Below are 27,170 nucleotides of genomic sequence, written 5' to 3' on the forward strand. Positions count from 1 at the left end.
GCCTTGGTTTCTTTCTTTTTTTTTAATTATGAAAGGGCTGTAGAAAAGTATTGGATTTTATATTTTGCCGTATTTGTTTCATCTCTCTTTTTTATTTTTTTAAGTTCTTTATTTAAATTCCAGTTAGTTAACAGTGCAATATTAGTTTCAGGTGCACAATATAGTGATTCAGCACTTCCATATGACACTCAGCGCTCCTCATGACAAGTGCCCTCCTTAAGACCCATCACCTATTTCCCTCTCCCCCCATCCACCTCCTGCCTGGTCTCTTTTGTAATATTATAGATACAGCTGATGCCTTATCACTACCATTTCATTCTTTCCCTGCCAGAGGTGGCCATTGAATTGTTCAGAGCCGTTGTGAGATTCCTCTGTTGTTACTTTTACTGTCTGACTTTCTTATAGCTGTGGAAGTTCTGATTGGTGATGGTTTCTTAACATCTCTGGTATTCACAACAGAGACAGAAGTGGAAGGTTTGAGGGCTTTGCTAGGACTTGTGTTGTTGCACTTAGGCTCTAGTAGCTAATTATCATATATATGTGTTCTCTGGCTCTATAATCTACTAGCTTATGTAAAATTGTGAGCTGCAAAGTGAACCCTGATTAAAGGCACAAATTTTAATACCAAGAATGCTACATGTAGCCTGTCTTAGGGAAGACAAACCCAGAAGGCACCAGGAGATGATAATCATGATATATGCATTCATACAATTAGTTCATTCAGTTCTTTCACCCATTTATTAGATCAGTGTTTAAAGGATGTACTGTGTGCCAGCTGCTGTACTAGGCTCCAGGGATATAGGCACTGAACAGCATAGACAAAAATCCCTGCTTTCACAAAGTTAGTTGATGGTCTAGTAATGCGAAGACAGGCAAACGAGTATGCCAGATGCAGGAGAAAGATGTTCTGTGGAGAGCTATAAAACAGGATAGGTGAAAAAAGAGTGTGGGTTGGGAGCAGGAGTGGCTGTTTTGAGTAGTCCGTGAAAGCCTCTCTCCTATGGAGACATGTGAGCAGTAGCCTCAAGGAAATGAGGACCAGGCTGTGGGCATCAAGAGAAGCACATTCTAGGGACCCACAAGTGGAAAGGTAAGTGGGGCTTTATGTGGGGCCAGCCACAAGGCAGTATGGACAAGTGGCGTGAGCTGGTGATCAGCAATAGGAGGTGTGGTCAGAGATCGCAAATGCTCCTTGAAACAGTCCTGTGGGAGAACTAAAGCAGTTGTTGTACCCATTTTTACACGTAAAGAAGCTAATGACTAAATAGGGTGAACTCAGGTTCATTCCTAGTTGATGACAGAGCCAGGCCTAGCCTGTCATCTGGATTCCAAAACATGGTCTGGTCTTACCTTTACAACTAATTTTTGGTCGAATTGCGTAAAATCCCTAGATGTCAGTTCTCACATCTGCAAAACAATGGAAATAAAACTCGGTTGTTTTGAGACCCAAACAGGCTAGCCTAGATCATGCCCTGGGAGCTGTCAGGCCCTCTGTACAGGATGGGCTGCTGGCACTGGATGGCTCCCTAGCGCTTGAGCCTAAAGTCTGTAAATTTGCCTTACTCGAGGCCAAGCCTGCGTAACCACTGTATAGCACTGTTGGTTGTACAGATGCCCCATATTCCAATTTTTCAAGAATCGTAGAAGTAAGTAAAATGTGGCTCCTAACAAATCTAGAAATACTTGAGTGACTGCAGCTCCTTTCCTGCTTGTCCCTAAAGATAACACAGAAATGTAAATATGGTTTGATGTATTTAGCTGGCACAAATTCTACTACTGTGTATTTCACCTATTTCTATTTTAAGTGCATTTTCCTTTGCAATGTCTTGTTTCCTTTTATGTTCTGCCAAATCCCATTAACTTGTCCTTGAGCTGTGTAATCTAGAGTTTAGCTGCTGTGGGTGACGGGGTTCGCCTAAAGTGAAACCTGATGCAGGGAGTCGCAAGCTCCTCTCTAGAAACGCTGTGGCTCAGCCCAGCCCCTGCCTTCTCCAGGGCTGTTGGGACTCCTGAAAGCAGCTGCTGGCCTGGGGTCTTGGCACAATCCAAGACCTACGATGACCTTGGGAGTTGGCAGATTTCACGTCAGCTTTGGTCTGAGTAGCAGGGGAAGGATTATTTGTGGAAGCACACCTGGGAAAGATCTTTCCAAGCAGAAGGGACAAAGAAGTTTGATGCAGTTAAGGGCCTGAAGAAAGGTCAGTATGCTGGAACATATGGGAGAGAAGAAATGAGACTGAGGTAGTATGTCCAGTTCCCATAAGGTATTGTCAGCCTACAGTGGAGTCTAGATTTTATCATATGCGTCATGGGACATGGGGCAGAGTTTTTAGCAAAGACATGACACATTTCACATTCTTGCTACCATGAAGACAAATGCAATCAGAGCATACACCAATTAGGTGGCTGATGCGGAAGTCCGATTGAGATATAATTGGCTATGGCCAAGTGTAAGGCACAGAAGTGGTGGGAAGTGTTGGACTCAGGAAGTATGTCCAGATGGCACTAACACATCTCGAAATGGATTGAGTTGAGTGAGGTGGTTAGGAATAGAATGGAAGCAAGGATAACTCCTAGTTTGTTGGTGTAAGCAACCAAGTAAATTAATCATCTCTTTACTGGAATGGAAAGGTAAAAAACTTGGAGATACAGATTAAGAAAGACTGAGCAAAAGAGAAGGTTGCAAATCAACGATGCAGCTTGGCCACATTTGAAAGACCAGTGGGATTGTTGGGAGGGGGGTTGCCATCTGGAGCTTAGGGAGGAGATATGGGCTGGGGATACAGATATGGCATGGCTTAGCATTGAAGTGCTGTTTAAATCATTGCCTTGAATGATTGAGATCACATAGGAAGAGGATGCAGCCAAGACAGACACATGAGATGCTCCGACATTTAGAAATCTAAGGAAGAATAAGTATCAGAAGGGGAAGCAGAAAAGAAATCATACTGCCAAAGAAATGGTGGAAAAATGAGTTGGTAAATTGTTTTAAAAGAAAGAATAATACCAGTTTCTTTTTTATAGAAAGAATGTTATCAATATAATTTCTTCAGCACAAGAACAATTCAGGATGACTACCTTGTTTTACTTTAATAATGATTTAAAAGGGCAGCCTGAGTGGCTCAGCGATTTGGCGCCCCCTTCAGCCGGGGGCGTGATCCTGGGGACCCGGGATTGAGTCCCACATCAGGCTCCCTGCATGGGGCCTGCTTCTCCCTCTGCCTGTGTCTCTGCCTTTCTGTGTCTCTCATGAATAAATAAAATCTTTTAAAAAATGATTTAAACTATAAAAAGCAATACATTTTCATTCCTAAAAAATAAAAAATAAGTATAGAGAAGAAGAGAAATCTGTTCATTTGAAGACTCAAAAATTCCAATTTCAAAATGCTGATATTTTGGTGTATTTTTCTAATCATCTCTAATGCTTCCAAGGTATTTTTATATAATTGAAGCAGTATTGCATTGATACAGATAACTGTGTTTAATGCTCTATATATTCAACATAGTAATGGAAGCAATTCCTCATGTTATAAATTTTTAAATAAAACTTCAATGCCTACGTGTTTATCTTTACTTTTTTTTTAATGCTCCAAATCTGCATCTTTGCTATTCTTTAGCTGTTCCTGCTTTCTTCATTTTTCCACTTGAGGAATATAGTGAAGTAGACTACTCATCTCCTTGACCTAATATTTCCCTACTATATGAATTTACTGCACAGAAAAAGTTAAACTGCCTACTTAGAAATATGAGTTAGCTAGATTCCCTCTACTGAAGGAACCATTGATATGGAAACCTTGTTATTCAGCACTATTCTTTATTTTCCTATAGACCTTATATTAAAATTTGTCAGAATGCTCTATTCTCAGGTTAGATTTCATAACAAATCCGTCCTTTAAAATATCTAAAACTTAAAAACTGAGATGGCAGATTTAAAAAAGGAAATATTGCCAAAATATACAGTCTTCTGAATTTGGAATTCTTCAAGCTAGAAAGCTTAATATACTTTCTGAACACAAAAGATCATAATCAATGTCGGTTGAGGCAATGGCTGCTTTTGACCTGTTGATTGGATTGCTCTATGAAAAATCATTAAAATGGCCTCATAAAAAGGACTAAGTAAAATGTATACCATATACCTGCCTGATTTTGAAATTTTTTATGCATTGTGGAATATCATTAATATGTCTTTAACCCTGCATATTTTTAGTCAAAAGGGACAATTTGTATGCAAATTGAAAAGTAACATATCATTCATTCATTTTAGAGTAATAAGGTTTGGATTGAGAAGAATGGAGACTTTCTCAGACCCTCTAAATAAAGGGAAAGAATTGTCATTCGTAGGCTTTCTAAAGAAAATCTGATTACTTGGGACAATGGAAATACATCTGTAATCAAGATATATTCACCTTCTAGGGAAATTCTGTGATTAGGAAATGATCATTAGAAGTAGTTGAGTATTCCATGTGTATGTGTGCATAGCTTTTTTTCTACCTAAGGTTTTTATTACCAGGTTTTTATCACTAACACTTATTACAGTGGATAGAAGAACTTATTTGGCCCATGGTTTATCTCTCGTTGCACTTTGGATCATATTCTACAAAGAAAGTGGGTGAGGGAGGCAAAAAGCTAAGTGAGCTTCAACTACAAGCAGACCCTATGTCAGTTCTACATGTGTATCCTCTGAGGTTTCGTTTAGGAACTGGCACATAAGCTGTCTTAAGTATTCATCTGTTGAAGTAAATGAAAAACAATGCTATAGAAACATAGGAGAGGATTGTTCCTACGTGGAACTGGAGCTACACAGTTAGCCTTATGGGATACCTGCCTTCTTGGCAGTTTTGCACCATAGGTCCCAGAGCCATAGGTTCCATCTTGTTTGTAGATTGGAACAGCATACTTCTGGAGTGGGATGGGGGTTCTCAAGGTTTTCTGCATTAGACTGGGACAGGAGAGCAAAGGACCAGAATCTTGGGGTGGGGAGTACACAGCAAAATTCAGATTCAAGAACCATGTATTAGCTCCATTCCAGGAGCTTTGTGATCATTTTCTCATGTTTCTAATGTAAGCTAATACTCCTATAAATAGATATCACTAGCCCATTTTACTGTAACCAAGCTAAGGCTTAAAAAACATGAATACCTTGAGCTAAGGCCATCTTGTGTAAAGGCAGGCCTGAAATTTCAATTTAAGTCTCCAGACATTTAAGCCCCCATAGGACTTTCAAACAAATAACCCAAAAGAGTAGATGGTAAGTCTGAATCCCGTTTGAGATGGTTTCTCATCTGTCCCTTTTCTGACATCCCATAAAAATTTACACAAAGCATGGCAGATTCCAATAAGTCACAGAATAGCCTATTTAGAAAGAATACCTTTATAAATGGAAAACTGACACATAGGTTGAATGATTCTCCCACTGCCATGGTGCTATTAGTGGCAAGCCAAGACTCAAAGCCTCACAAGCTGGAGTCTTTTAATATGCTCTTTAATCACCAATATTCAAATGGGATGGTAACTTTCTAGTAACTAGCTATGGTCAAATAGATCTTTTTCAGATACATAAAGGATATATTAGAGCAGAGGACCCCTGTCAACTTAGGTAGGACATTTGACCTCATTATGTAGTAGTAGGATATAATCACCTGTATTATTCACATTAAAACAGTACAATGACTTTGGGCTTGTGTTTGGATTGGAGATGTGGGATTTGGGGATCATATTTTATTTCTAAGCATGGATAAGAGTTGGTTCTAAGAGTCATGTTCCTGGTACTAAGCCTCTGGCATCCTTTGCCTTTGCCCTGAAGCCAGCTCTTGAGTCGTACAACTGAATGTCATTGTTCCAAAGAGATTATATCAAAACCTGCCTAGATTTTGTCACCAAAGCTGCCTGAATGCAGCAAAAAGGACAAAGATTTGGTCAGAATGGGAGGGAGACACAGAGTTGGAAAGATAAAACTAGTATATCCCCACCTAGCTACCTTTCAGAGTGGTTATTGGCTATCTTTCATAGATACACCAAAGCTCAAATGCAGAATCTTATTCAAAGATAAACATTTTGCAAAATATTTTGCGTAACTCAGTGTGATCCTTGGTGAAACTCTGGGATGGATCACCAGGTTGAATTTAGACTCACCACAACCCTGGGTATTGATACAAAGAACCCAAAGAACTACCTACAAACAGAAAAAAAGTCTAAATGAAGCAGTAATCTCCAGAAATTCTGTTATATGCATCTCATCAAACTCCCTCACCTTAGGAGACATTATGAGATCTATTTCTTGATTAACTTTCTCATATTTTTTTCTCATTTGGAAAAAGCCTAACAGAATTCAATTGAGCTTCCTACAAAACTAGTGGGAGGGGCAACAAGTAGTGTCTGTAATTAATACGTCACCACACTGTGTTCGTGAATATTTGATAATCATTTGTCAGCTACTTTTGTATAGCACTGGGAGGTAACCCAAAAGATTAGAAAGCAGGCCTCCCTCTTGAGATGCTTAGGGAAGCATTTATGGTAGCAAACATAATGCCCTTACCAGAAATGGCCAGAATGTTCTAGTTCCCAGAACCTCTGTCTTACCTTACATAGCAAAAGTGACTTGGCAAATGTGATTAAGGCTAAGGACCTTGAGGTAAGGAGATTATTCTGGATTATCTAGGTGGGCCCAACCTAATTACATCCTGTAAAAGGGAAGAGCCTTTTTCTGGCTTTGAAACCGAAGGGAAAGGGACCCAGGAGCCAAGGACTGTGGGTTATGTCTAAAAGCCAGGGAAGGCAAGGAAACAGATCCCCAGAAAAAATGCCAACGCCTTGATCTTGGCCCAGTGAGACCCATGTCAGACTTTTAACAGACAACTGTAAGACGATAAATTTGTGTTGATTTCAGGCTTTAAATTACTGGTACTTTAAATAGCAGCAATAGAGAACTGATAGAGAACCTACCAAAGTGAATCAGCCAAGTAAATAGTACAGAGTGGAGATATTTCTGGAGAGTTTTCACCAGGTCAGTGTTACTCAGAAAGATATCTAAGGAGAGGTGGAAGTTTAGCGGAGCCTTCAAGAATGAGCAGCAAAGCAGGAAAGGAAAAGCAATGGAGCATTTCAGGATAAAAGGGGAATCGGGATGTACAGGGTGTCTTTGGGAACATTAAGGAGGCCAGTCTGGCACACACACACACACACACACAAAGAAATTATATAAAATGGTATTCATAGGTAAGGAGGGAAAGGTCCCTTCGAATTAGCTGTAGGACATGGGACCTTTAACACTTCAAGTTTGAAATTTGTCTCCTAGGATGCTGGTTTTCAAACTGTGTCTTTGGGTCTTGGAAATATGTTAGGGGATAGTGAAGCAGAATTCCCGATGCTTATGCATCCTTCCTCTCCTACCAGAGCATTTCTCTTCTTACCTGATTTGTGTACAGGAGATCTGTTTAAGATTTTGTTCAAGGGATACCTGGGTGGCTCAGTGTTTGAACATCTGCCTTTGGCTCAGGTCGTGAACCCAGGGTCCTGGATCAAGGCCTACAATGAGCTCCCCACAGGGAACCTGCTTCTCTCTCTGCCTGTGTCTCTGCCTCTCTCTGTGTGTCTCTCATGAATAAATAAATAAAATCTTAAAAAAAAAAAAAAGATTTTGCTCAAAAAAGGAGTCTACTCCTTTAAGTGAAGAAAGTAAAATGGGCAGTGGAACTGCCACAGTGATGGTTCCTTCCCTGGCCACTATTTGTGCTTCCTTGCTTTCCTCAGGACTGTTTATACTTAATTCTTTATGCTTCTAAATGTAAAATTAGACATTTATGTTAAAAACACTTTACAATCATTCATGCAACTAAGTCTTGATATTCTGATTTAAAAAGAAAAAAATGTCATCGAGAGATAAAATATTTTTATTACATTTTGAATTATTAACATTATAATATTAACATTATTACATTTTGAAACCATATATTCCAGTGTATTTTTCTGCCTGTAGTATTTTTATTTAGTTCAGGTATGATGTTCTGACATAAATGTGCCCATAATCAACCCCTTATCCTTGAACATTTAAATTTGTTTTTCTAAATTTTTATCTGTAGGAAAGAATTTTACACTGAACATTCTTAGAGCTAAAACCTTTGCTCATCCTCATTAGCAAGAACTAGATATTTCTTATAATTCTTATAAACAGATTTCCAGTTGTCTTATAGAGGCACAGATATAAAATATTCAATGTTAAAAATGTAATAAGAAAAACTGACATCTTCACTATTAAATAATGTTCATTATCTAATTGAAGTGTGAAATGTGTACAGTAAAATGCACACATCTTAAATGTACCACTTGATGACATTTTACATACATGAACATCTATTTGATATCACCCAAATTAAGATGTGGAACATTTCTGGCAACTCAGAAAGCTCCCTTGTATTTCCCTTCTCAATCAATGGCCCCCATCCTCAGAGGTAACCAGTATTCTGACTCTTGTCCCCATAGTATTTTATTTTGCCTACTCTTGAACTTCATTTAAGTGAGATCATACAACGTGGATAACTCTTAGGTCTGATTTTTTTTCATACAGTATACTTTTGAGATTCATCCATGTTGTTGCTTGTGAAAGCATAAATAGTTTCTTTTTCTTTCTGAGAAGTATTCTAATGTATAGATGGACTGCAATCTGTACAAATCCCCTGCTGATATACATTTGGTTTCTTCTGGTTTGGGGTTATTATGCATTCTAACCTAACTCTTTGTGGACATAAACACTCATTTCTCTTGGGTACACAGATTAGAATGGAATTACTGGGTCATAGGAATGTTATGCTTTAATTTTATCAGAAACTGCCAACACTTTTCCAAGTGGTTGTAACATTTTACGCTGCACTTGGCAACCTGTAAATGTCCTAGTAGTTCCAAATCCTGGACTTCATTTGGTACTGCCAGTCTGTTTATTTATTTATTTTAATTTTTTAAAATCCAGCCATCCTGGTGAGTATGTCTTTGTAATTCATTCATTAAAAGAATTCCAAAAAAAGGTGTATGTCTAAAATGACCCTAAATAACTGGATTTGAGTACATTTTGATTTTATATAATGAGAGAAATGTCAAACACTCTATACTTAGTCCTGCTTCTTAAAATAGGTTTAAAAAAAAAGCCAAAACACGTACCCCAAAACTTATCTATATAATCCAAATAAATATTTCTTTCTTAAAATAAAGATTAGTAATTAGATTCTTAGTTTTGAAATTTTGACTTTTTTTTTTAAGATTTTATCTATTTGAGGGAGAGAGAGAGGAAAAGAGAGTGAGAGCATGAGCAGGGTGAGGAGCAGAGGGAGAAGCAGGCTCCATGCTAAGCAGGGAGCCCAATGCGGAGCTCAATCCCAGGACTCCAGGATCATGACTTGAGCCAAAGGCAGATGCCTAACCTACTGAGTCACCCAGGTGCCCCCAAATATTGACTTTTAAATAGAAGTTTCTTGCTTTCAGTTGTAAATTTCAAGAGTGTCTGTCCTGGGATGATACACTTTGTGCTGCTATAAGCAGAAATGCTCCTCCTCCTCTCACTTATACGTATATCCCAGTTTTTATTGCCTTCACCTCTGCTTTAGATTTTTGCTGGTCATCATTTCTTTCTGATGTTTAGTCAGAGCCCGGCGGTTGGGAGTTCTGGTTCCTTCAGAGAAGACATACAGCTGTACTCGCCTTACAGGACAAGCTGATGCTTCAGTACTGGACAGGAGATGATTCATCTTCATGATTTTTATGACAACATTGGATCCTATCATTTTTACAGTCCGATATAGACCTCATTGCCTTCTCTTTCAATCACATGAAGACAGGTCCAGAAACCTCAAAATAGCACACTGGAAAAAAATTAGGCATGACTAAGCCCCAGTAGCTCAAGGGAACAATTTTGTAAAACTTTCTCTTGTCATTTAGCCCAGTTATCTGATGTAAGGACCTCCCAACATCACTCTCACAGCAGAGGCCTGACTCTCTTAATCTATATCAGATGCAACCAGGAAGTCCGGAGTTTATTTTGGATTTCATAATCGATTAGAAAATAAGCATACACAGAGCTGCTTTTTTGCTGTTGGGAAATGGTTCTATTTTGTTTTGACTCTTGTACTGCTCTCCTGGAGCTCAGAGAATTCTGCTGGAGGTTTATGCTCTACACACCCTGGGATACTGCCACACCCAATAGGTACTTTGATACAGATATTTCCGTGATGTCCTCCTGCCTGGGTTGAAATGTAGCTCTCTGACAGAACTGAGAGGAAAGAATTTGAGATGTGCTAGCCCTGTGACTTCAAGGATATAAATTCTCCTTACAGACAACAGAAATGTACTTTTCCCTTTAAATAGGTTCTAAGAAGATGGAAACATAAATTGTATATTAACAACAAAATTCAGCAGATGGCATAAGATTGTTTGCATTCATTTTAATCTTTCTTAGTGTTTGTAAATTAGAATCTGTAAAACATAATATTCTGTTTACCTATTAGAAATTTGCTGTGTGGCCTTTAGCAAGTCTCTTAACCTCTCTGTGTTTGTTTCTTTCTTTCTTTCTTTTTTTTTTAATGAGGGTTGATACTAATGATATCCAAAGATCCTCTTACTTCAGAGGTCAACAAACAACTGTATAGTATGGTATTTAAGAGTACCACTCAGGAGCCAAACAGCTGGGGTTTGAATTCTTAGTAGATGCATGATAATCTGAATGAGTTTTTCACTTTCCTAGTGTCCTATATAAAATGGTGATAATTATTAGTACCCACCTCACAGGATGGTTAACATGATTCAGTGAGGCAGAAAAGTACTTCAAATTTATCCTACCAGAGTGGTTTTTCTAAAGGATCTATTAAGTAAGATGTCCATGTAATATCTGTGCTAATTTGAACTTTCTTATCTTCATTTCCTAAGAAGTATCTTTTGACACTCTGTCTGAAATAAAGAGGAAGACCAATTTCATTGCAATAAATTTCCAAATCAAATAATATACAATATCTAAGGATATTTTGGAAAATATAAACTAGTATGAAGAAGAAATTAATTAAATGACTTATATGCTTATCACCCAGATATAATCATTTTGTTTTATTTCCAATCAGGCTTTGGTGAGTTTTTTTCCCCCCCCCTTCATAGATTAATTTATTTACCAAGTCACAATCATCCTGTATGAACCATTTTGATTCCTAATCTGTTCATTACTATTCAGTCATAAGCATTTTCCCCGTTATTACCTAGGATTAATTAAACATCACCTCACTGGTTGCATATTATTTTGAATACTTTTTTTATTTATTTCTCTTTGGCCAGATTATTGAGTATGGTGATTGTTTATGATTTGTAGTGCTATAAATACTGATGCAGTAAATATCCAAGTTCAAACTTAAGTTTATAGGGCTCATTATTTCTTTAGGGTAGGTTTCCAGAAGCAGAACTACCAGGTAAAGGATATGAATATTTGGAAGAATTTGAGTTTGCCAAGTATTTTTCCAGAATTGTTGCTACTAGTAATATAACAGGTAGTCTGTTTCATCATAGTCCACCAGCATTGACTGTTGTCATTTTTCTAATCTGTGCCAAGTTGAAGGCAACCTTTGGCACTACTATTGTTTTTGTTAATGTTTCACTGTGGGATACCAAAACATTTTGCCATGGATTTGCTTACTAATGGTATTTCTTCTTTTGGCAAATGTCTTTTCATGTCCGTAACCTGATTATTTAAGGGTTTGGGTGTTTTTCTCACAACTTTATGTGAATACTTTATAGAGAAAATAACATGGCCTGTATGTGAAATATTTGCTAAGAATATTTCCCCTTATGTCTTTGCCTGTTATTTTGGTTATGATCTTTTAAATTATACAAAAATAAATGAGTATATGGCTACATCTGTAGATCTTTTCCACTGTTGGTTCTTCTGTAGTTTTTTTTTTTTCTTCTATAGTTTCTGAGGTGGGAAACAAAGGCAGAAGAAAAATTATTAAATTTCCTTAACTACCTACAGCCCATTGACAAGTACTTAAAACAGGCAGAGTGACATTCCTCTAGGGACTCAGCTGCCTTGATACCAATACTTCACTAAGGGCAAAAGACAATCTTAGCCCAACACCTAGGATCCTGTAAGTCTACTTTAACATGTAAAAATTCCTTTAGAAATTTCCTTTGTCTAGGACACAGCTTTGGCCCCCAATCTGGGTGGGGGAGGACAGTGTGGAATGCAAAAAAAAAAAAAAAAAAAGGAAAAAGAAAGAAATTTCCTTTATCTCTACCCCAACCTTTAAAAAGATACATGTTGGCAGTCATCCCCCAAGCATACAACCCACTGATATGCATCTGGTGGTCTCACGACTCATCACTCAACTACCGAGCCACCCAGGAATCCCTTGTCCTGTGCTTTAAAAAAAAAAAAATCACCTTTTTGCACCAGAGATGTCTCAAGAATTCTTTCTGGGCCATTGGCTTCAAATCTTAATGTCTTCCTACATCAGTTTCTAAGCTTAAAGTTCTTCACCATGTAGAAGTTCTTCACCATGGTTAAGTATTCAGTCCTGTGTTCCTCTGGTTTTTCTAGGGGCTCACATATGCATAGACTTATGTCTATATCACTTAAACACCTTTAAGGGAAAAACAACATTTTTTATTATTTCCTTAGTTTTCTCTTCATATGAATCATTGGAATACCCTGAACTCAAACCTAAATTGCTTGCCATGTCAATACTTGGTTAGAAAAGCCCGTGGTTCTGGTGGACTTCAGTTGTAATCCCAGCAGTGGGATTAAAGAGAGAAGACCACTCTCAAGGAGCATTTATTAATGCTTCTTGTACGAGTCGGCCTCTAGTCACCATAGATGAACACCTTCTCTAAGAGATTGTATAGTCAGAGGTGGGAAATAGGGGGTGCTCGGTGTGGGTTGACTATGCAAGCTTCTAATGTGAGCTCTCCAACAAATGACTGCCCGCCCCTGCCCTCAGATTCCTCTTCTGCAAAATGAATGAGTTGAACTAAATGATTTCTGAGGAGCTCTGGCCCTGGTGAACAGACACACACACAGACACAGCCTGCAAAGATGAAACAGCTTTTGTCTAGTCTACATGGTTCTACCATCTATTTTTCAATTTGCAACACCATAGGCTTTGCTTATTTGCACTTGAGGATACAGAGAAGCAGGATTGATGAATAACATTGAAAAGGAATTAGAAGAGCCAACACAGTCCAAAGGTACTTTCCATTTGGACAAATCTCCAAAAGCAATGAAGTAGTCCTAGAAAATTGGCCACTCAGAAAGATGGCTCTAATTACCTGTCCTTCTGGATCACCTCTTAAAAGGTTTCCTCGATCTCTTAAAGTGTCAGGGCTGCTCAGTGTCTCCCATTGTTTGTTAAGGTCCTTATCAAAACCTTTGTCCCAGATGTGTTTTGGAATTCAGAATTTTTCTGAGTCCATAAATGTTATTTAGCACATGAACTAAATTCCATCATATCCCTAAGTGGGGCCTTGGAGCAGCACCTCTAATCAAACACGTTAATATTATTGCAGCAGAATGCATGAAGATTCTTAATAAATTGGATAAATAATGACTATTAATCCCACTTCGTTTGGTGGCAGATTTTGCCACCAAATGAGGTACTAAAAATAGGGTTTTTTTCTGTAGCTTTTTGAATTTGGGAAAGCATATAAGGGATGTGGGCCTGAGTAAGCCTTTCCAATTCATCATACCATTAATGTACCTTGTCAAAGTTCAGATGAAAGTCTGTCCTCTCTTGCAACATCCTTCCACAACAATTCATGGCAAAGAAACTCTAGCTCCCAGACTCCAACTGGCATTTGATGTAGTTTTGGAATGTAGGTGACCTTTGGTGGGGTGAGGCCTGGAGCCAACAGCCAAGAAAGAATTCTTGACATGTCTTTGGTGCAAAATGGTGGTTTTATTAAAGCACAGGGGCAGGACCCCTGGACAGAAAGAGCTGCTGCCCCAGGGTTGTGAGGGGTGACTGATTATATACTGGGAGTTGGGGGAGGTAAGGAAAAGAGAGGTTGCAAAAGGATTTTCATATGTTAAAACAGAAGACTCACAGAATACCTGAGACCTGGTTGTTTTTCCCTCTAGCGAGGCATTAACATTAAGACAGTTGGGAGCTTCCTGGAGGAAGCTTTGACGCTGCTTGCCTCAAGCAGTTGTCACTGGGCTGCAGGTTATAAGCACATTTAATTTTATCGACATTTCTTTTTGGAAGTTAGGTTATTGATAAGAATGCTTTTTTTCTTATAAATCACTAAGACTTTTGTAAACTGAGGAAGACTCCTGTCCTCCAGGACTCTAATCTCTATTATTTCTAAAAACCATTTGTTTTTCCCTTTCTTAGCTTTAGGACACCCTGGAGTGCCTGAGGAAGTTGAATCCCTAACAGATGATGATGACTATGGGATAGTCTCTAAAAACACAGACCTAGGAGGTTTCTCGGTAGAGTTGAACTTGAGCCCGTTATGCCACTGGTAATATCCAAGTGCAGAGAATGGCCCTGGCTCCAGCCGAATCAGCCAGGTGCCAGCAGCCTGGCAGGTTGGTAAACATCTTGAGAGGCCTGGATTGCGGACTCTAAAGACTAAAGAATCCATGTGTGGTATCTCTGCCTAAGGCCTTCTTTTCAGAGATGGTACTGCCTCTTCTTCATTTAGATTCCTGAGGGTGGAGAGAGCCTAGCGGTAGCCCATACCTCAGCCCCCCAAAAATATCCCACACTCTTCTCTTTCAGGTTCTAATAAGAGTGATGTTGATGGACATAATAATTAATGCAGCTGACATTTAGTGAGCTGTGTGTGCTGGGAACTGCATTAATCACTTCACATAAATTATTTCATTTCATCCTGAAGACGTCCTGATGTAGTTTTGGAATGTAGGTGAGGTTTGGTGGGGTGAGGCCTGGAGCCAATGGCCAAGAAAGAATTCTTGAGATGTCCTTGGTTGCAAAATGGTGGTTTTATTAAAGCACGGAGGACAGGACCCCTGAACAAAAAGAGCTGCTGCCCTGGGGTTGTGAGGGGGTGTCTGATTTTATACTTGGGAATTGAGGAGATGGTAAGGGAAAGAGAGGTTTCAAAAGGATTTTCATATGTTAAAGAAGACTCACAGGGTATCTGAAGCCTTCTGCCTGTCAAGTTCATGTTGTTTTTCCCTCTAGCAATGCATTAACATGAGAATAGCCTCCTGGAGGAATGTCACACAAACCCCATCCAGGAGTGGGGAGCATGGGAGGGGAGGTGCATGATGTCAGCTTGTGCTTTGTCCTCCACTAGCCTTCTGCTCCCTCATCAGTCCCAAAGAGGTGTACTTACTGCTTCATTTACAACTGAGGACTTGGCTGTCCAGAGAGGTGAGGCATGTGTCCATGTTAGCAGCTAACGAGCAGTGGGGCTTCCCTTCAGCTCACTGCTTCCCCTACCCATGCTCCTGCTACTCCTGAAGTTCTCAGTGTCCTCATTTACCTATAAATTGAAACTCTGTTTTGTCTCTCACACACTTGAGAATTTCTTTTTTTTTTTTTCAATCTTATCTTTGAATACGTTGTGTGTGAATGTGTGTAACCTCAATTCTGTGTTTCTGGACCTCTACAAGGCATCAGCTGGCATATGGGCAGCTTGCTCAACACAAGGACATAGCGTTAGGAGTGGGTGGGTGCTACCACTGCTCTTACGAAAAATGAAGTAGAGCTCCTAGGACCCTCTTCCTTTCACTGGGCATGAATTCCAGTAACCTAAAGCCTGTGGTTTTAAATCAGAGCAGAAGAATGATATTCTAGAAGGAATGCAAGCACATTATATTTGAATCACTTAGTCCCCCACCCACTTCCCTCCATCAATCCTGAGTCAAAGCCATTTTTTGTAATGGAACAAATAGGGATAAACAGTGTAAGGTGGGAATTCCTGTGACTTTGAACTAGTTTCCTGGCTATAGTCAATCAAGTGATCATTTCAAAATGAGAGAACCCAGACACTTTCATATTCTGTACTTTGTTCCTTTGCTGTGTTGATACTGGAAAAAGTCATTATTTTGACCAACTGCAAATTAGACTTGTTTCCGTGAGGAAACATCTCTGGGAAACTTTTAAATGGTCATGACCATGGTTGGTGATTGAAATGTGAATAGATGTTGACCTGGTGTTACTAGAATCTTATTTTAGGGGTCAGAACTAATTCATGAGAAATAGAGAAAAACAGCCTGTTAGGCTCAAAGCCTATATCATAAAGCCACTGGGATATGAGATAGAAGTTGGAGGATTTTCCTGACCATTATGAATGAATGAATGAATGAATGAATGAATGATATAAAAAGAAGAGTTAGAATACCAAACTTTAAAGTTTCAAGGAAGTTACGGAAACAGGAAGTCCTGTTCTACACCAGCTTTTCATCTGATTTAGACCTGCCACCTTTTCCTGAGTCTGGGTGAAGAGGGGTGTGTGTCCCGGCCCACTTGCTTATTAAGGAGGAGTCACTGGGGCATGAGCAGAGTTGTGCCATGTAAGTTCCCCAAAAATTTCCATGTGAGCAGTGCCAACTCTCAGATAATGAATGAGTAGTCGAAAAAGCACAGTGCGTTCTACAGCTTTGGTGGCCTGCAGCTTTCTTTGTTGTATAGAACTCTTCTACCCAACGTTAACTTTCCTGTTCCTGGGAGAGGTGCCTGTGCTGTTTCTCCTCCAGTTACCCAGACTGTCCCTGGTCTTCTCACTCCACCTGTTGAGTATTCCCACTTGACCTGAATCCAGGTGCCACATAGCACCTCTTGGCCTTCCTGTCTTGAATGACCAACAACATCACCTTCTATCACTTTCCCTGAGCCAGAAATCTTAGAATTGGGCTTGGCCTTCTGATTTCTTCACCTTTGAAATTTAAGCCAATTACCGAACCCTAGGCATTTTAGATCAATTTGTTTTAGACCTGCAAATCTTCTCTCATAAAACACTGGGGTACTTTCAAAACTCATCGTTGTCTTTTCTGTCCTTTTCCATTTGGGAAATCCTCAACTCCACCAGGATGTTTTTATTTCTCAAATGCAAACCTAATTATAATATTCCTACTTAATTTCTAAAACAGAGACCAAATTCTCTAATGTGACTTAATCTGATCCCATGCTCCTTTACCCTAGAGTCTAACATATCATGTGCTTTTTCATTTTCCTTGTTTTAATGCTATTTGCATATTTTTATGACCCTTGGCTGTGATTTTTATTCCTATTTCTATTTTATCATTATTTTATATTTTATGGTCTTTTTGTAAAATGCCACTTGCCCAAAAGAGAAATGACTGGACTAAAGTTCAAACTCAGATTTTACTGAAAGCTAGCTATTTCTGAAATGTTCTGAGATTTGCGATCTTAAACTTGAATGTTATGAAGGAAGCCTATTTTCTAGCTCTGTAATTTCTGGAAAATGTTAGTGGGGCAGGGCATATATTTTATTCCCATTTGAACATAGGAAATTGAAGTACTTGATATTGAGTATTGCTCTCAGCCCTCATTGTTGTGAATAATCCCCACAAGATTTGGGTCATAATCAGAAAACACAACTCCTCTTTAACATACTACATTTTGCACTATCAAGGTTTTATTGTTCTTGTTGTTGTTATTAATACACTCTAAGTGCTCGTGGTTCCTAAGCTACCAGTCAGCTGGCGGGTCAGAACGCAGACTCTGAATGCATTTCTATCACTGGATCAAAATTAATTATTTGGGGACAAAGCATCTGGCCATCCAGGTGGCCACTGAATACACCATAACCTGAGGGGCTGGGCGCACAGCACCTCCCTCATGGATTGGCCATTCTTGGGCTCTCCTTTCTGAATGTCTCCCCAGAGAGCTCTTCAGAGCAGCAGAGTGTGGAAAATGAGACTCATTCTGCTCTCTGTTTGGGAACGTGGGATTTCCAGTTACAGTAATTGGTAGTTGAGAATGTGCAGGGTCTAGTTGGCTCTCTCCCAGTTCTTTCCAAGCCCCTGTTTCATGACATCTTGGCAGCACTGTACCTGGCCTTTGCTATTCTCCCAGGTTATGTGATGACTCAGCAGCCCTGTAGCCTGTGGGACAGATGGAGCCAGGGTGGGAGCCACATAGCCCAGAGCACTATGATGTGAGTGCTGTCACTGTGACACCTGGGCACAAGTAGGGTCAGACACCTGCTCAGGCGGTCTACTTCAGATGCTCATAGAAGATAACATAGAGTGTTGGCCTTTGCATGACTCTTTGGAAAGAGACTCTCAGTCAAAGGGTACGGCTGGCCCAGAATCAGGTTAAGATTCCTGTGGATACAACTCCATGTTTTCTTCCCTTCCAGAGTTATTTTCCTGTTAGTAGAGTTAGACACATCTGGCTCATCTTCCATGTCCTCCACCAACCTCTGAGATTTTCAAAGCAAAAGAGATAGATGGATAATTAGATAGACAAATAAATAATGAAAATTAATTTAAAAGTAAATACTACTACCTAAACTCAAGATTTGTACCTAGAGCTTTTCTTTCTTTTCCCATCCTTCCATCCTCCCATCTTCTCTCCCTCCTTCCTTCCTTGATTTCCTTCCCTTTCTACCCATGCCTCTTTCCTTCTTTTTTATTAATTCATTTATGCATAAAGTATATGTTGGCTGTCTGCATTGTGTTAGACACTGCAAATACATGGGTGAGCATAAAGACCTCTGTGCAGAGAAGGGGACCTACAGTCAAATAGCTTCAGAAATACACAGTTACACACTAACATAGGTGCCAAGAAAGAAAAGTACTAAGAGTCATGAGCATGTGACTTTTAAGCTGTCCTCAGAAGGATTAATCAGTTAACAAAGTGAAGGGGCAGGAAGTTCATTCTAGAGGAAAATTCATGCTCAAAGATTATGAAATGGAAGTAACATTGCATATTTGAGACATTAGAAGAAGTTTGATGATGGAGATGTCAGAAGAGAAGGAACAGTGTTTCATGAGAGTTATCTTTTAATTTGGTATGGAGATTTTATATATATATATATATATATATATATAAAATATATCGTTATATATAACAAATTGAGTTTTGCCTAAATATTTTTCCAGTTAACATTTCCTAAATTATCAAGGAGGTATGGATGCCCTCAAGGCTAATACCAGTGATGGGTGAAAAAGAATATCAGTTTTCCTCTATTTAGGTAAATGATATAGATTACAGTATTCAAAGAGATTCTAAGTGAACTTCCAAAGGGATCTTTCCTGACCCTGTCCTTTATGGACAGATATGGGTGATGGGAATGAGTGAATGGTGAAGTTTAATGTAAAATGAGATAGTGCCCTTATACTAACCTCAACATTTTCTTTGTCTACTGACACACAAGCTAACCATTACAGGATGTAAACAGGGTGTTCGAGGTATAATTAGACCCCCATTCATTCATCAGAGACAACAGCACTATGAGATATGGACTCAAACTCTCAATTGATTGTCCTATCATTTTTAAAAATTGGGCACACTTTTGCCTAAAAATGAAATTTCTGTAAGCCTATTAGAAGGACTCCATGATCATGGAAGCAGTCTCTTCTCCAGACTTGTTTTTAGGCCTTATTTGGACACCTAAAGAACATGCTGCCCAAAGGTGTCTATGCACAGAAGGTATTATGAGCTCTATTATGAGTGCCCAAAAGAAACTCCTTAAGAACAGAGGAAACTTGTTGGGCAAGGTGAAAACATGAGATACAAGAAAGAAGGATTCAACACTGGAGAGTGGTGAAGAGAGGTCCTGGGATAAGGCTCAAACCAGAATCTCATACCTCATACTGTTATATGACAACAGTACACTAGGCATAAACAACTTGCTTGCCTGCAAGTGTTGCAGTTCTACTCTGATACTTGACTGATGTACTACTCTGATACTTGACTGTACTACTCTGATGTTCTACTCTGATACTTGACTGATGGCTTGGCTGGGTATAAAATTCTAAGTTGGCATGATTATCCTTTGAAATTTTGAAGGTAGGGCTCCATTGCCTTCTAGCTTCCACTATTGCGGTTAAAAATCCAAAAGGAATCAAATTTCTGACCTTTTCTATATGATGATGTTTATTTTCTGCCTTTCTGGAAGCTTGCAAGATCTTATTTTAACCCTCAGTATTTTGAAATTTTGCAGTAATATATCTAGGTGTGACCTCTTTTCATCTATTGTAGTTGGATTCAGTGGCCCCCTTCATTGTTGAAATTCATTTCTTCCAGTTTTCTTGAATTATTTCTTGCATGACTCCCTTTCACCCAACACTATCTCTCTCTGTCTCTATCTACCTATCTTTTTGAGACTTTGTTATTCAGATGTTGAGAACATTATGATATGGTGCATTATCTCACATCCATTCCAACTTCCTTCTAGTTCATCTTTGAGTACTACAGAGCTGGAAAGCTAAATGGTATATTTTCCAGACTCTTGCAGCTAGTGTTCTGAATGTGGTATAGCTTCAAGTGCATTTCTTCCTCTTCTGTTGGCAAGCATGGTCATGGAGGCTTTTTTACCCTGGTACAGCAGTAATAGGCATTCCAGTGTTTGGTCATTTACTCTGTGAGGGTCAAGAAGCAGGATACCTTGCCATCCATTTTTCCTTGTCATATGGATTGTGACAGCCTGGCTCTAGAGCCAACAGCGATAGCTGTGACTCACTGATCTGGACAACAATAACATGCTTCTGAATTTGGCAGCTTCTATATGGATGGCAGTTTGCCACTTTGTGAGATAGTCTCCTTATCTTATAAGTGGTAGTGACTCTCTTGATGGCTTACATCTCTGGTTTAGTTTAGGAATTATACTAAAAGTTCAACCCCAAAACCCCAAATCTCTATCTTTAGTACTTCCAGTGTTGATGTCATTAAGAAATAATTTCTTAGTAAGTAAGTAAGAAATAGTAAGAAATAATTTCTGCTTTAACTAGCATGGATTCTGTTCTCTGCAAAGGACCCTGATCAATATGACACTCCTGGATTTATTTCTCTAATTTCTGCTTACTTGTTTCCTGTCTTCCAATTTTATTTGCAAGGGGAGGAGGTAGATTTCCTTAACTTTAGCTTTTAACTCTATGATTGAGTAATTGAGTTTTTATTTTAATTCATACACACACACACACACACACACACACACACACACACTATCCAAGCACACTTTTTCCTTCTATGAATATCCTATCTTATAGTATCCTGTTCTTGTTGTATCAAAAGATCACCTTCTTTTGCCTTTCTGAGGGTATTAATGATAGTTTTGTGTTTAAGTTTTCTTTTTCCTGCATAATCCCTGTTTTCTTCAAATTGCTTTTTATTGTCTATTTGGGTCTCTAACTTTCATACCAAAGATTTAGCTCAGTGATCCTTGATTATATGCTCATATTTAAAAGGAGGGACTTAAAAGCCTATGAGAAGCCTTGAGCATGTGGTTCGGTATTATTATACGTGGGCTTCCCTGTAGGGTTGTCTGACTGTGCTGTTTCGTTGGGGGAACCCCTGATGTTAGCATCTTTATGGCGTTCTTCTTAACCAGGTTAGATTCCCCAGAAAAGGATTTTCTAGTCTTCTGCCTATAAAGTATGGACTGGCTACCAGGATCCTGGATGCTAAGTATGAAAAGAGGAGTGAGGGTATAAGCATAAGTATATGGATGTTCTCTCTCTCTCTCTCTCTCTCTCTCTCTCTCTCTCTCTTTTAGCTTTATTTATTTACTTGAGAGAGAGCATGCATGGGAGGGACACAGGGAGAGAGAGAATCTCAAGTTGACTCTATGCTAAGCACAAAGCCCATGCAAGACTCAATCTCTTGACCTGAGCTGAAACAAAGAGTCAGACACTTAAACAACTGCACCGCCCCATAAATGTTCTCTTTGAAGAAAAAAAGCAATAGCATCTGTTTTTATACATTTCCCCCATCCTAACTGTGTCTGGTACAGAGAGCATTGGGAAAAGTCAGGCATCAATCTATAAGAGGAGAAAAGGGGACAGGGCCTCTAGATGCTTCTTAGTCTTTCACCACTCCTTCTATTTTAGCTCCATCTTCACCTCTAATTTCAAAGGTATCTGATGCCTTAAAATCGTTAGCTTTGAGAAGAATCTGTACTATAAATCGGGCTGCTTTTTTCTCACTCATGTCTTACGTTTCAGCTTTCTTGGGTCTGCTGAGGTCACTAACCACCTATCCATTTGCTCTCTAGCTTGCAGAGTTTGGTTGGTTTATATTCTGTCCTACTCCCCATAAACCTATAGTTTTATGCCTTTAAAACAAAATCCCTCTGCTGTCATTTTAGTCAGGTTACAGAGAAACAATATGTAAAAGTGTGTGGGCAGACCTATGATTTTGACCTGGGAGTTGGTTGACTTTTTCTGTGATTCATGAGGAATAGAAAGACATTGATTTTGCTTTCCATATCTTCACTTGAATGGTTATTGAACTTAGTTGTGTAGTGTGTCTTTAAACAGTGTTAATAAACTTAAGAATGTATGTGTGGGTAGCTAAGCTTAAAATAGAATAGAGAATAGCTAAAAGAAAGAAATACCGTGTGTCCTAAAACATATACCAGTTTCTTTCCTTCATTGCTGGTAGGATTTGCCTCCAGCCACACTAATAGCATAACTTGCTCTTCACAATGATTTGAATATACTTAATGGAAAAAATCTGTAGTCGACATCTCTGCCTTAAACCCTGAGTATAGGGAGAGGAGTGGGTTTGCTTTCCTTTATTATGTTTTATGTGATGGGAATTTATATTTGCCATCCAAACAGCATGCTTTTTTGGCATTTACTGCTGAAGAGTTGTGGCAAATCAGAAATGATTTGCTTGAGTTCAGTGCAACCTTTCACATCAGCACATTCTCACTGTTCTTCATTCCTGGTGCCTACAGCAAAAATTTAATAAGCCCTGTTTGCAAAACAAAAAGAGAGAAGGGGTAATGGCTCAATGGAAAGCCCATTAATGTTTCAGACCACTGACTGTTGAATCCAAATATAGATTCTAGGAAAGAGGACTAAATTCAGATGAGGAGAGTGAATTCCTTTCAAAGCATAATCCTTTTCGTTTAAACTATGAAGAGAGAGCTTAAAATTGAACCATGGAAGACAAAAATTAATAGTGATGAGATGTTCCCAGTAATGTTCAGTTGTTTGGCATTTGTTGGTTTCTAGCGATAGTAAATGAACAGGTTCCACATTTTGCGGATTTTGAGGAAAACATCCAGATGGGTACATAACTCAACCTTTTAGCAAAAAGTACACTTACAAAAAGAAACTATATTGAAAACAACACACCAAAGAGTAGAGAAAAGGGGCATATTGAACCTAATAGTTTAGCAGGCTTTTCACTGAGGCCTTGGCTGTCGATAGCTTATACATTTGTAGACGCAAAATCCCATTTCTGCCAGAATGTGTTCTCATTCATGCTTTTGAGCCCTAACATCACATCACATGGGGTGGGGTAGAAACTAGATGAAATTCTGTAGCTCTGTGTCAGTTGTTTAGAAACCCAGCATAAGAAATTTCATGTTTTCACTGTACACGTTTGGCTGCCTCTGTGGGAAGGGTTTGAGGAGCAGAGGGTATAGCTAGTACCTACTTGGATTCAAGAAACAGCATGGCATTTTTGATTAGGACTTGGGAAACTCACCTTTTAATCCATATTTATCTATTAACAAAATTGCATGACCTGAAGCAAGTCCTTCCAAATTGTTTTATTGGTAATTTTTTTTTTTTTTAAACTCAGGAGTTAGCTAAGATGCATGTGGCAAAGAATAAAATGATGTAATCATGGTAGAGTTACTTTGAAAGTCAAATGTAAGTTCAGTCTGCTTGAAGTGCTGGACAAAGCATAAATATTTCAAGGTTAAAGTTAAATAACCAATCATAAAGGTGAACTGAATTGTTGGCATTCCATAGGACAATAGCACAAAAATTCCAGAATAAAATAGTGAGAATATCTAATCTGAATTGTTGATGAATTCTAGATATCAAAGATTTCCCAAAGATGATTATTATGATAAGCAACTTTTACTGAGTGTTTAATATATGTCAGACCCTGTACTAAAGGTCATTAAATGCATTATATTATTTGTGATTCTTATAACAATTCAAATTTATACTTACTATTATCATTTTTATTTTGTAGATAAAGTATCTCAGCTGAAGTCATATAGACAAGAAGTAGCAGATCAGGGACTTGGAGCTGAATCTGTCTCCAAAGCAAAGTGTTTTTAACCACTATGCTATATATCGAAAACTGGCACCAATTGAAGATTATTTTAGAGTAAAATAACAAAGACAAACTTCCCTTCTCCTTTTTATGAACACTAAGCTATTGGGACAAGGAGAAAATTCAGCAAGTTATACACAAAAAGTGCTAGACTGTCCTAACCCTGTAGGAGATTTGTTTAGGTGAAGAGGTTAGAGATTAGAGCAGTTAAGTAAGGAAACAAGGCAATGTGTCATCATAAATGAAGAAGCTAGGCATATTTACCCTGAATGAGAGCAAATTCATGAAGACTAAGTTCAAGTACCTAAGGATAGTAAATGAAAGCAAAGCTAGATTTATTTTCTGGGACTTGAGACTCATGTTCATCTATTTCTGTACATGGAATGAATGAATAGGCATCTGTCCACAAGAGATAGTGAATTTTCTTTCACAAGGTAAGTTTAAGTGACATGGATGTCATAGGTAGGACCCAGTGCTCTTTAGGGACCTTTTCACCCTAAAGATACTTAAAGGTCAACAATATTTTTTTCTTTGCCACTTTAACCGTTTTATTTTAAATAATCTCTACCTATAACATGGGACTCAGACTGATGACCCAGAGATCAAGAGTCACATGCTCTACTGACTGAGCTAACCAGGTACCCCAAAATTCAGAAATGTTTAGAAAAGATCCACTTTGACTAAACTGAATGAATAGGGAGAATTTTTAGGCAGAAGGCAAACCTCAAGATAATATCTGGCAGAAAAATGTCATTTATTTGTAGGTTAACAGGTCAAACTACTCTAACGAGTAGAAAAACCAGAAGAACCAGAGCTGTACTGGGATTCCAGGTCTTAGGCCATTCTCTGACCCTTGGTTCAGGAAGTTTTCAGCTATGATTGCTCTAAATTTTATACTTTTCTGTCCTTTGTCTCTTTCTCTTCTCTTTTCTAGAGTTCTTGTAATGCAAATATTCTTTCTTTTCATTGTGCCCCCATAATCCCATAGCTTTCTTCACCCTTCTTTATTGTTTTATCTGTTTGTTCCCCTGATTAGGTACTTTCCAGTGTCTCCTCCAGGTCATTCTGCATGGTCAAGTCTGCTTTTGAAACTCTCTATTGATTATATTTTTTTATTATTGTTTCAACTCCAGGATTTCTGTTTGTTGATTAGTTGGTTAGTTTTGATGGTGGATATTTCCTTGTTGAACTTCTTACTTGGCTTATGCTTTTTCTTTTTCTTTTTTTTTTTTTTAATTTTGTTTAGTCATCTGTGTTTGCTAGTAATTCACTAAACTTCCTTAAGAGGATTAGTCTGAGTTCTTCTGACATCTTCATTTCTTTAAGGTCAGTTTTTGGAGCTTTAGTAGTTTCCCTTAATGGTGCCCTATTTACTTGATTTTTCATGATCCTTGCTTCCTTACATATTAGTATCTGCACATTTAAGATGCCTCTTCCAGACTTTACAGGTTTGCTCTGGCAGAGATAGTTCTTTACCATTTTCCTCAGTTTGGGTTTCTGGGTGTGCCTGCTGGTAATGCCCTTGGGCAGCTGGGGCCTGATACTATGATCTGTTTGGGTCTCTGACAACTGTTCAAGCTCTGAAAATGAGGGTGGGACTTGTGCCAGGGGCTGAGAAAAGTTGGATAGGACTACTGGCCTGGTTCCTTACCAGAGTGAGTCTGTAGGATGTGCTCCCCAGTTGCCTGGATTCTCTTATCAAGCTTACTAGATGGTTGGGACTGTGTACTGTATTCAGTAATATTGGACTATGAATGAGCTTCTCTGTCCCGGCAGGGCAGCAGGATGGGACCCTGGGCCTTCACAGCTCTATCTGGGGACCTGAATAAGTCCAGAGAGTACACTGAATTCCCTGTTCAGGTGAGGACAGTCTGCAGAGATGGGGGAAGCCTAAGGCTGTACTCTCTGTTCAAGTAGAAACTTCTGGAGGGCAGTCGAATGGGCTCTACAGCTTCCTGTGCACTCTGGCCGAGTTTCCTGGTCAGACAAACCAAAGGCTGTGTTCAGCAATGAGCGGGACTATGAATTAGATCCCCCATCTGGGTGTAGCAGAAGCATCTCTAAATCTGGTAAAGATCTTTGTTTTCTTAACTCAAGCCAAACTGTACCCCAAGCCAACCTACATCCCCAGCCTATCACGGCCACTGGCTTTGCTCTGCAAACTGTTGGCTCTGCCCATGTATCAACTTGAGTGCCGCTGAGCTACACAGCCTCTAGGAGTAGTCTCCAGCCACTCTGGTCAGATGGGGTTGGAAGACAGCAGCTACGTCTATGTCTCAGTGACCTTGCTGGGCGCTAGGAAGCTGCTTAGCTGCTCTAAACTACCCTATGTTTCCCAAACAGACTGTCAGATTGGGAGAACAGAAGCTGCCCTCAGCCTTGGCTATGAATTAATAGTATTCTTGACTGTGTATAACCCAGGAACACTACACGCCTAGTACTGGCTTTGCCCACCTACCTGTTGGCTTCAGTGCCACTGGAACATACTGCTTCTACTTTTGGAAATTGTCACCAACCCTCCTGGTCATATGGGGTGGAATATACTCTCTACAGTGGGTGGGAATGTGATTCAGCTCCTTGCCTGAGCATGAGCAAACCAGGCTTTAGGACCAGCAAAGCTCCTCTCTTGAGGATCTAAATCAGGCAGACTTACATTCCTCCAAGTTCCCTGGCCAGAGTTGGTTCTGCAGATGAGCAAAACCAATGTTTGGAATTATTACTTGGGCACTGCAGGTATGAACTCAGTCTATTGAGATCTGTGTGCTGGTTGTTGCCAGCGCCTCCCCACTGTCCATCACAGTCCAGTTCCCAGTGGTTGAGCCCCACAGATTCCCCGGCAAGGCCGGAGTAGGGGCTTCTGCAAAGTGACCTGAAGCGCTAAGGGAGATGGTTTTTGCCCCTCTGGGTTCTCTTTTCCCACTGGCGGAATCAGAGACCTCTGTGTGGGTCTGCACTGGCCTAAGTGGG

The 27,170-nt window shown here is 39.3% G+C and overlaps 1 protein-coding gene across 6 annotated transcripts in view; it reads left to right on the top strand.

The window, feature by feature from the left end:
• The window catches only part of STXBP6 (syntaxin binding protein 6), a 236,134-nt gene that overhangs the window by 129,660 nt on the left and 79,304 nt on the right, over positions 1-27,170 (top strand). Inside the window, exon 1 of one of the 6 annotated variants that reach the window (XM_041758522.1) lies at positions 1,923-2,198. The exons of the other annotated variants lie outside the window; for them this stretch is intronic. The gene's annotated coding sequence lies outside the window, so the exon portion shown is untranslated. Of the gene's footprint in view, positions 1-1,922; positions 2,199-27,170 lie in introns of those variants that run through there. 6 annotated transcript variants of the gene reach the window in all.

The sequence above is a fragment of the Vulpes lagopus genome, chromosome 6, assembly GCF_018345385.1.
Source record: "Vulpes lagopus strain Blue_001 chromosome 6, ASM1834538v1, whole genome shotgun sequence".
Lineage (NCBI taxonomy): Eukaryota > Metazoa > Chordata > Mammalia > Carnivora > Canidae > Vulpes > Vulpes lagopus.